The following is a 12,032-nucleotide window of genomic DNA, read 5'->3' as shown; positions in this document are numbered from 1 at the left end:
TGAGGGAAAAGAGAGAGGAGATCTAGATCTACATTTCCACCAATTACTTTCTCCTCTATGTGAGGGGAACCCCTTGGATCTAGATCTTGGAGTTCTTGGTGTTCTCCTTCTTGTTCTTCCTCTCATTTTCCTCCCTAGCATTTGTTTCTTTGGTGGGATTTGGGAGAGAAGGACTTGGGCACTCCGTCTGCCCTTGCCATTGCATTTGGTGCATCAGTTTGAGTCCTCCATGGTGATACGTGGAAGTTACAAGTTGAGAAGCTTATTACTCTTGGGTGCTTGGTACCCTTGAGCTTGTTCCTCTTGGGTGCTTGAGCGCCCTGGACGGTTGGTGGTGTTTGGAGCTCAATCATGGTGTAAAGCTTTAGGCAAGCATCGGGGTCTCCAATTAGGTTGTGAAGATCGCCCCAAGCAATTTGACTGGTTCCGGTGACCGCCCCAAGGGTTGCCAAAGTGTACGGGTTCGGTGACCGCCCCCAAGGATTGCCATTTGTACGGGTTCGGTGACCTCCCTCAAGGGTCCCTTAGTGGAATCATGGCATCTTGCATTGTGCGAGGGCATGAGGAGATTATGGTGGCCCTAGTGGCTTCTTGGGGAGCATTGTGCCTCCACACCGCTCCAAACGAAGATTAGCATCCGCAAGGGTGTGAACTTCGGGATACATCATCATTTCCGCATGCCTCAGTTATCTCTTACCCGAGCCCTTTACTTATGCACTTTACTTTGTGATGGCCATATTGTTCTTTGACATATATATTGCTATCACATAGTTGCTTATCTTTCTTAGCATAAGTTGTTGGTGCACATAGGTGAGCCTAGTTGTTTTAGGTTTTGTGCTTAACAAATTAACCGCTAGGTTTATTCTGCATTTGTTCAAGCCTAAACTATAATTATTTTAAAGCATCTATTCACCCCCCCTCTAGGCGACATCCTCGATCTTTCAATTGGTATCAGATCCTCGTCTCTCCTTATTAGGCTTTACTACCTAGAGAGTAAAGATGTCGACTAGGGGATTAGGATTCTCTGACACTCTTAGTTTCGATGGCACAAATTTTGATGTTTGGGTAATTCACATGCTTAATCTCTTTAGGGTCATGGACCCAAATTTAGAGTGAATTGTAGATATGGGTTTTTCTCCTCCAAAGGATCCCCAAATATTATCTTTAAAGGATGAGAAAAACTCTTATCTCAATGCTCAAGCTTCTAATGTGCTTTTCGATAATTTGAGAAATGTAGTTATATTTCAACTCATGCCGTTCCGGGATGCTCATGAGTTGTGGACAAAGCTTCAAGATAAATATGGTGTGCCCAAGATTTGTGGGGATGATTGTTCTCCCTCCACCTCCAGTCGTGTTGCCTTCTCAACTTCTTCTACTTCACCTACATTTGGGTTGCCACAAGGTAATGTTATGGTGAGTAGTGTTGGTTATTGCAATGATGATAGTGCGCTTATCGTTGATGACTCTTCATCACTATCTTGTTGCAATGTTCCATCTTTGGACTTTAACACTTCATGCACCTTACATGTTTCACATGCTTGTGTTGATAGTCCGTGCATATCATGTAGAAATTGCTTGACTAAATCTCGTAATGATATGCTTCCTATATCTTGTTGCCATGATTAAAATGCATGTATTTCCTCGAGCTGTTGTGTTAATAATGTAGAGGAAACCCAACACTCCATGGAACAAGATGTGGTCTCAAATGGTGCTTGAAGGGATCCTACATGATCATCTATTGCTTTATGCCTTATGGCCAAGGCTTCAAAGGTATCTCCTATTGGGGAACGCAGTAATTTCAAAAAAAAATCTTACGCACATGCACGATCTATCGTGGTGATGCATAGCAACGAGAGGGGAAGAGTGTTGTCCACGTACCCTTGTAGACTGTAAGCGGAAGCGTTATGACAACGCGGTTGATGTAGTCGTACGTCTTCACGATCCGACCGATCCTAGTACCGAAAGTACGGCACCTCCGGGATCTGCACATGTTCGGCTCGGTGACGTCCCACGAACTCCCGATCCAGCTGAGTGTCGAGGGAGAGCTTTGTCAGCACGATGGCGTGATGATGGTGATGATGAAGCTACCGGTGCAGGGCTTCGCCTAAGCAGTACGATGATATGACCGAGGTGGATTATAGTGGAGGGGGGCATCGCACATGGCTAAGAGATCAATGATCAACTTGTGTGTCTATGGGGTGCCCCCTCCCCCGTATATAAAGGAGTGGAGGAGGGAGAGAGGGCCGGCCTCCTAGGCGCGCCCAAGGGGGGTCCTACTCCCGGTGGGAGTAGGATTCCCCCTTCCCTAGTTGGAGTAGGAGAGGGAATGAAGGGGGAGAAGGAGAGAAGGAAAGGGGGGCCGGCCCCCCTCCCAATTCGGATTGGGCTTGGGGGGCGCCCCCACCTTGGCTGCCTCCTCCTCCTTTCCACTATGGCCCATTAAGGCCCATTGACTCTCCGGGGGGTTCCGGTAACCCCCCCGGTACTCCGGTATATGCCCGAACTCTCTCGAAACCTTTCTGATGTCCAAACATAGTCATCCAATATATCGATCTTTATGTCTCGACCATTTTGAGACTCCTCGTCATGTCTGTGATCACATCTGGGACTTCGAACTACCTTCGGTACATCAAAACACATAAACTCATAATACCGATCATCACCGAACGTTAAGTGTGCGGACCCTACGGGTTCGAGAACTATGTAGACATGACCAAGACATGTCTCCAGTCAATAACCAATAGCGGAACCTGGATGTTCATTTTGGCTCCCACATATTCTACGAAGATCTTTATCGGTCAAACCGCATAATGATATACGTTGTTCCCTTTGTCATCGGTATGTTACTTGCCCGAGATTCGATTGTCGGTATCTCAATACCTAGTTCAATCTTGTTACTGGCAAGTCTCTTTACTCATTACGTAATGCATCATCCTGCAACTAACTCATTAGTCACATTGCTTGCAAGGCTTATATTGATGTGCATCACCGAGAGGGCCCAGAGATACCTCTCCGACAATCGGAGTGACAAATCCTAATCTTGATCTATGCCAACTCAACAAACACCATCGTAGACATGTGTAGAGTACCTTTATAATCACCCACACTAGTAGAAAAGGGGGCTTTGGTCCAGGCCGGGTAAGCCCATTAGTCCTGGTTCAGTCCAGAACCGGGACCAATGGGTGCATTTATCCCGGTTCGTGCGGCTAAGGCATTAGTCCCGGTTCAACTGGGCCCTTTAGTCCCGATTTGTGCCACGAACCGGGACTAAAGGGTGCGATGCCCATTAGTCCTGGTTGGTGGCACCAACCGGTACTAAAGGTTAGACCTTTAGTCCCGGTTGGTGCCACCAACCGGGACTAATGGGCTTTGAGGCATTAGTACCGGTTCATGGCACGAACCGGTACTAAAGGTCCCATTTTCAACCCCCCCCCCGGTGGACCGCCTTTTCAGTTTTAGAAAAAACAAAAGAAAATGATGGAAATGTCAATAAAATAAAATAAAATAAGTTTCCCATGTGATATGTGGTCTAGTTGTTGGGAAATTTACAAATATGAATTTCGACTTTATTTACAAAATCTCTCTGGAATTTGTAAAATGGGCATAACTTTTGCATACGAACTCGGATTAAAAAGTTTTTTATATGAAAAATCATCTACTCGAAAAGTTACATCCGATAGAGACCGCCTATGGCCTGTTTGCAAATTTGTAGAATCCTCAAATTCCAAAAGGAAAAAAAGTTATGCTCAAATTTCAGTTTTTTTAAATTTTCATTAAATCTGGTCAAACTATGGTCAAACTACTTATTCAAGAAGTATTAGTGTTACTAAATAATTATTCAAGAATATTAGTGTTATTAAATAATTATTTTAGTTTTTTTGAATTTTGGTCAAATCTGGCCAAACTGTGGTCAAACAATGGTCAAACTACTTATTCAAGAAATATTAGTGTTACTAAAAAATTATTGTTTTTTCGAACAATAGTTTCAAACTCAAACAGTGAAATGTGTGACTTCATGCTCAAGCTAAACTCCCGAGGGTTAATAGGATTGACATCTTACTATTGTCAGGAAAACAATGAGTGCAGACTTGGAAACGAGGGAGAATAGAACCCGGAAGTTAAGCATGCTCAGGCTGGGGGAATGGGAGGATGGGTGACCGTCCGGGAAGTTAGATGATTTGGAATGATGAGGGGTGATTAGAGATTAAATTGAGCAGTGATGAGGGGTGATTAGAGATTAGAGGTTAAAATAATTCAGAAATTTGAAAATAAAAAAATTCAAAAAAAATTCAAAAAAAATCAGAAAATTTCCTTTAGTATCGGTTGGTGTTACCAACCGGGACTAAAGGTGGACCGGCCACGTGGAGGGACTTTAGTCCCGGTTCTGGTTCAAACCGGGACTAAAGGGTCAGGGCATTAGTACCGACCCTTTAGTCCCGGTTCAGGAACCGGGACTAAAGGCCCTTACGAACCGGGACAACAGGCCTTTTTTCTACCAGTGCCAGTTACGTTGTGACATTTGGTAGCACACAAAGTGTTCCTCCAGTATTCGGGAGTTGCATGATCTCATAGTCATAGGAACATGTATAAGTTATGGAGAAAGCAATAGCAACAAACTAAACGATCATCGTGCTAAGCTAATGGATGGGTCAAGTCAATCACAACATTCTCTAATGATGTGATCCCGTTAATCAAATGACAACTCATGTCTATGGTTAGGAAACATAACCATCATTGATTCAACGAGCTAGTCAAGTAGAGGCATACTAGTGACATTCTGTTTGTCTATGTATTCGCACATGTACTAAGTTTCCGGTTAATACAATTCTAGCATGAATAATAAGCATTTATCATGATATAAGGAAATATAAATAACAACTTTATTATTGCCTCTAGGGCATATTTCCTTCAGTCTCCCACTTGCACTAGAGTCAATAATCTAGATTACATTGTAATGATTCTAACACTCATGGAGTCTTGGTGCTGATCATGTTTTGCTCGTGAGAGAGGCTTAGTCAATGGGTCTGCAACATTCAGATCCATATGTATCTTTCAAATCTCTATGTATCCCTCCTTGACTTGATCGCGGATGGAATTGAAGCGTCTCTTGATGTGCTTGGTTCTCTTGTGAAATCTGGATTCCTTTGCCAAGGCAATTGCAGCAGTATTGTCACAAAAGATTTTCATTGGACCCGATGCACTAGGTATGACACCTAGATTGGATATGAACTCCTTCATCCAGACTCCTCCATTTGCTGCTTCCGAAGCAGCTATGTATTCCGCTTCACACATAGATCCCGCCATGACGCTCTGCTTGGAACTGCACCAACTGACAACTCCACCATTTAATGAAAACATGTATCGGGTTTGTGACTTAGAGTCATCTGGATCAGTGTCAAAGCTTGCATCGACGTAACCGTTTACGACGAGCTCTTTGTCACCTCCATATACGAGAAACATATCCTTAGTACTTTTCAGGTATTTCAGGATGTTCTTGACCGCTGTCCAGTGATCCACTCCTGGAGTACTTTGGTACCTCCCTGCTAAATTGATAGCAAGGCACACATCAGGTCTGGTACATAGCATTGCATACATGATAGAGCCTATGGCTGAAGCATAGGGAACACCTTTCATTTTCTCTCTATCTTCTACAGTGGTCGGGCATCGAGTCTGACTCAACTTCATACCTTGTAACATAGGCAAGAACCCTTTCTTTGCTTGATCCATTTTGAACTTCTTCAAAACTTTATCAAGGTATGTGCTTTGTGAAAGTCCAATTAAGCATCTTGATCTATCTCTATAGATCTTGATGCCCAATATATAGGCAGCTTCACCGAGGTCTTCATTGAAAAATTCTTATTCAAGTATCCTTTTATGCTATTCAGAAATTCAGTATCATTTCTGATCAACAAGATGTCATCTACATATAATATCAGAAATGCTATGGAGCTCGCACTCACTTTCTTGAAAATACAGGCTTCTCCAAAAGTCTATATAAAACCATATGCTTTGATCACACTATCAAAGTGTATATTCCAACTCCGAGAGGCTTGCACCAGTTCATAAATGGATCGCTGGAGCTTGCACACTTTGTTAACACCTTTTGGATCGACAAAACCTTCTGGTTGCATCATATACAACTCGTCTTTAAGATATCCATTAAGGAATGCAGTTTTGACATCCATTTGCCAAATTTCATAATCATAAAATGCGGCAATTGCTAACATGATTCGAACGGACTTAAGCATCGCTACAGGTGAGAAAGTCTCATCGTAGTCAACTCCTTGAACTTGTCGAAAACCTTTTACAACAAGTTGAGCATTGTAGACAGTAACATTACCGTCAACGTCAGTATTCTTCTTGAAGATCCATTTATTCTCTATGGCTTGCCGATCATCGGGCAAGTCAACCAAAGTCCATACTTTGTTCTCATACATGGATCCCATCTCAGATTTCATGGCCTCAAGACATTTTGCGGAATCTGGGCTCATTATCGCTTCCTCATAGTTTGTAGGTTCGTCATGGTCAAGTAACATGACTTCCAGAACAGGATTACCGTACCACTCTGGTGCGGATCTTACTCTGGTTGACCTATGAGGTTCGGTACTAACTTGATCAGAAGTTTCATGATCATCATCATTAGCTTCCTCACTTACTGGTGTAGGAATCACTGGAACTGATTTCAGTGATGAATTACTTTCCAATAAGGGAGCAGGTACTGTTACCTCATCAAGTTCTACATTCCTCCCACTCAGTTCTTTCGAGAGAAACTCCTTCTCTAGAAAGGACCCATTCTTAGCAACGAATGTCTTGCCTTCAGATCTGTGATAGAAGGTGTACCCAACAGTCTCCTTTGGGTATCCTATGAAGACACATTTTTCCGATTTGGGTTCGAGCTTATCAGGTTGAAGCTTTTTCACATAAGCATCGCAGCCCAAAACTTTAAGAAACGACAACTTGGGTTTCTTGCCAAACCACAGTTCATAAGGTGTCGTCTCAACGGATTTAGATGGTGCCCTATTTAATGTGAGTGCAGCCATCTCTAAAGCATAACCCCAAAACGATAGCGGTAAATCAGTGAGAGACATCATATATTGCACCTCTAATAAAGTACGATTACGACGTTCGGACACACCATTACGCTGTGGTGTTCTGGGTGGCATGAGTTGCGAAACTATTCCGCATTGTTTCAGATGAAGGCCAAACTCGTAACTCAAATATTCTCCTCCATGATCAGATCGTAGAAACTTTATTTTCTTGTTACGATGATTTTCCACTTCACTCTGAAATTCTTTGGACTTTTCAAATGTTTGAGACTTATGTTTCATTAAGTAGATATACCCATATCTGATCAAATCAGGGTGAGAAAATAACGATATCCGCCGCGAGCTTCAATGTTCATTGGACCACATACATCAGTATGTATGATTTCCAATAACTCTGTTACTCGCTCCATTGTTCCGGAGAACGGAGTTTTAGTCATCTTGCCCATGAGGCATGGTTCGCAAGTACCAAGTGATTCATAATCAAGTGATTCCAAAAGTCCATCGGAATGGAGTTTCTTCATGCGCTTTACACCAATACGACCTAAACGGCAGTGCCACAAATAAGTTGCATTATCATTGTCAACTCTGCATCTTTTGGCTTCAATACTATGAACATGTGTATCACTACTATTAAGATTTAGTAAAAATAGACCACTCATCAAGGGTGCATGACCATAAAAGATATCACTCATATAAATAGAACAACCATTATTCTCCGATTTAAATGAATAATCGTCTCGCATGAAACAAGATCCAGATATAATGTTCATGCTCAACGCTGGCACCAAATAACAATTATTTAGGTCTAAAACTAATCCCGAAGGTAGATGTAGAGGTAGCGTGCCAACGGCAATCACATCGACTTTGGAACCATTTCCCACGCGCATCGTCACCTTGTCCTTATCCAATCTTCGCTTAATCCGTAGCCCCTGTTTCGAGTTGCAAATGTTAGCAACTGAACCAATATCAAATACCCAGGCACTACTGCGAGAATTAGTAAGGTACACATCAATAAAATGTATATCAAATATACCTTTCACTTTGCCATCCTTCTTCTCCGCCAAATACTTGGGGCAGTTCCGCTTCCAGTGACCAGTCCTGTTGGGGATATACCCCGCGGTATGACCCGACCGGAAGTGTAACCCGGCCGGACTTGGCGGCTCACAGAGACCCGGCGAGTATTTGGTGACTTACTCATGATCCCTGATACGTCTCCAACGTATCTATAATTTTTGATTGCTCCATGCTATATTATCTACTGTTTTGGGCAATATTGGGCTTTATTTTCCACTTTTATATTACTTTTGGGACTAACCTATTAACCGGAGGCCCATCCCAGATTTGTTGTTTTTTTGCCTATTTCAGTGTTTCGAAGAAAAGGAATATCAAACGAAGTCGAAACAGAACGAAATCAACTGGAGAAGTTATTTTTGGAAGGAAAGCAACCCAAGGAACTTGGAGTGCACGTCAGGGGAGACACGGGCTGCCCACGAGGGTGGGGGGCGCCCCCTACCTCGTGGGGCCCCCGTGGCTCCTCCGACGTACTTCCTGCACCCATATATATCGTCGTACCCTAAAACTTCCAGAACAGAGATTAGATCGGGAGTTCCGCCGCCAGAAGCCTCCATAGCCACCGAAAGCCAATCTAGACCCGTTCCGGCACCCTGCCGAAGGGGGCAATCCCTCTCCGGTGGCCATCTTCATCATCTCGGTGCTCTCCATGACGAGGAGGGAGTAGTTCTCCCTCGGGGCTGAGGGTATGTACCAGTAGCTATGTGTTTGATCTCTCTCTCTCGTGTTCTTGATTTGGCACGATCTTGATGTATCGCGAGCTTTGCTATTATAGTTGGATCTTATGTTTCTCCTCCCCCTCTTCTCTCTTGTAATGAATCGAGTTTCCCCTTTGAAGTAATCTTATCGGATTAAGTCTTTAAAGATTTGAGAACACTTGATGTATATCTTGCCGTGGATATCTGTGGTGACAATGGGATATCACGTCATTCACTTCATGTATGTTTTGGTGATCAACTTGCGGGTTCCGCCCATGAACCTATGCATAGGGGTTGGCACACGTTTTCGTCGTGATTCTCCGGTAGAAACTTTGGGGCACTCTTTGAGGTCCTTTGTGTTGGTTGAATAGATGAATCTGAGATTGTGTGATGCATATCGTATAATCATACCCACGGATACTTGAGGTGACATTGGAGTATCTAGGTGACATTAGTGTTTTGATTGATTTGTGTCTTAAGGTGTTATTCTAGTACGAACTCTAGGGCTGTTTGTGACACTTATAGGAATAGCCCAATGGATTGATTGGAAAGAATAACTTTGAGGTGGTTTCGTACCCTACCATAATCTCTTCATTCGTTCTCCACTATTAGTGACTTTGGAGTGAATCTTTGTTGCATGTTGAGGGATAGTTATGTGATCCAATTATGTTATTATTGTTGAGAGGACTTACACTAGTGAAAGTATGAACCCTAGGCCTTGTTTCCTAGCATTGCAATACCGTTTACGCTCACTTTTACCACTTGTTACCTTGCTGTTTTTATATTTTCAGATTACAAAAACTATTTTCTACTATCCATATACCACTTGTATCACCATCTCTTCACCGAACTAGTGCACCTATACAATTTACCATTGTATTGGGTGTGTTGGGCACACAAGAGACTCTTTGTTATTTGGTTGCAGGGTTGCTTGAGAGACCATCTTCATCCTACGCCTCCTACGGATTGATAAACCTTAGGTCATCCACTTGAGGGAAATTTGCTACTGTCCTACAAACCTCTGCACTTGGAGGCCCAACAACGTCTACAAGAAGAAGGTTGTGTAGTAGACATCAAGCTCTTTTCTGGCGTCGTTGCCGGGGAGGTTAGCGCTTGTAGGTATATCTTTAGATCTTGCAATCGAGTCTTTTAGTTTCTTGTTTTATCACTAGTTTAGTTTATAAAAGAAAACTATAATAAAATGGAATTGAGTTTGTCTCATACGCTTCACCTTTTTAATATCTTTCATGAGTATGATGGAAAGGATAATTGTGCTCAAGTGCTAGAAGAAGAAATCTATAAAATGTTTGGCACTAAATATTTGAATGATGAGCATGATTGCAATGTTGTTAGTATGAATTCCTTGAATATCCATGATGCTAATGATATGCAAAGCCACAAGCTTGGGGAAGCTATGTTTGATGAAGATGATATTTTTTGTCCCCCAAGTTTTGATGAGCAAATTTATTATGATGAAAGCATGCCTCCTATTTATGATGATTATATTGATGAAAGTGGTTTCGGAGAGGTCATGACTTTATTTAGTGATGATTTCACTATTTTGGAAGAGGTTCCAATTAATTATGAGAACAAAGTTGCTATTTATGATGATTATTGTTATGACTTGTATGCTATTAAGAATAATGATAACCATGAAACTTGTCATCATGATTTTAGTTTTCAATTGGATTATGCCTCACATGATAATTATTTTGTTGAGATTGCTCCCACTATTATTCATGAGAATAATTTTGCTTATGTGGAGAGTAGTAAATTTTCTATGCTTGTAGATCATGAAAAGAATGCTTTAGGTGCTGGTTATATTGTTGAATTCATTCATGATGCTACTGAAAATTGTTATGATGGAGGAATATATGCTTGTAGGAATTGCAATAATATCAAGTTTTCTCTCTATGTGCTTAAAGTTTTGAAGTTATGCTTGTTTTGCCCTCCTATGCTAGTTGATTATTGTTCCCACAAGTTGTTTGCTCACAAAATCCCTATGCATAGGAAGTATGTAAGACTTAAATGTGCTAGTCATATTATTCATGATGCTCTCTTTATGTTTCAATTCCTATCTTTTATGTGAGCATCGTTGAAATCATCATGCCTAGCTAGGGGCATTAAACGATAGCGCTTGTTGGGAGGCAATCCAACTTTATTTTTGTTCCTGTTTAGTAATAAATAATTCATCTAGCCTCTGCTTATATGTGGTTTTATGCTTTTAATTAGTGTTTGTGCCAAGTAGAACCTTTGGGAAGACTTGGGGAAAGTCTTGTTGATCATGCTGTAAAAAACAGAAACTTTAGCGCTCACGAGAACTGCTGCCATTTTTATTTGGAGAGCGATATTTAGTTAATTCTTTTTGAAGATGATTAATAGATAAATTCCTCAGGTACAGAAATTTATCTGAGAATTTTATGAGTTCCAGAAGTATACGTTTGATCCAGATTACTACAGACTGTTCTGTTTTTGATAGATTCTGTTTTTCATGTGTTGTTTACTTATTTTGATGAATCTATGGCTAGTAAAATAGTTTATAAACCATAGAGAAGTTGGAATACAGTAGGTTTAACACCAATATAAATAAAGAATGAGTTCATTAAAGTACCTTGAAGTGGTGATTTATTTTCTTATACTAACGGAGCTTACGAGTTTTCTGTTAAGTTTTGTGTTGTGAAGTTTTCAAGTTTTGGGTAAGGATTCGATGGACTATGGAATAAGTAGTGGCAAGAGCCTAAGATTGGGGATTCCCAAGTCACCCCAAGGTAATATTAAAGGATAGCCAAGAGCCTAAGCTTGGGGATGCCCCGGAAGGCATCCCCTCTTTCGTCTTCGTTCATCGGTAACTTTAGTTGGAGCTATATTTTTATTCACCACATGATATGTGTTTTGCTTGGAGCGTCAATTTATTTTGTTAAGATTTGCCTGCTGTTATTCAGAACAATGTTTTGCATCTTTTATTTCAATAAAAGTGGCATTGATAGACCTTACTATGCCTATGTTACAAGTATACATGTTGCTGTTTGAAAACAGAAAGTTTACCGCTGTTGCAATAATTCCCTAGAAAAGTCAGAATGCGATAAAATGTTGAAACCTTTTGCATATTAAGCTCTGGTAAATTTACTACAGTGGGAATTTTCTTTCATAATTTTTGGAGCTAGGGAAGTATGGATGTTGCAGCATTCTTTATAGACTATCCTGTTTAGGCAGATTG

This window comes from Triticum aestivum, chromosome 2A (assembly GCF_018294505.1).
Source record: "Triticum aestivum cultivar Chinese Spring chromosome 2A, IWGSC CS RefSeq v2.1, whole genome shotgun sequence".
NCBI lineage: Eukaryota > Viridiplantae > Streptophyta > Magnoliopsida > Poales > Poaceae > Triticum > Triticum aestivum.
This window is presented reverse-complemented; position numbering follows the sequence as displayed.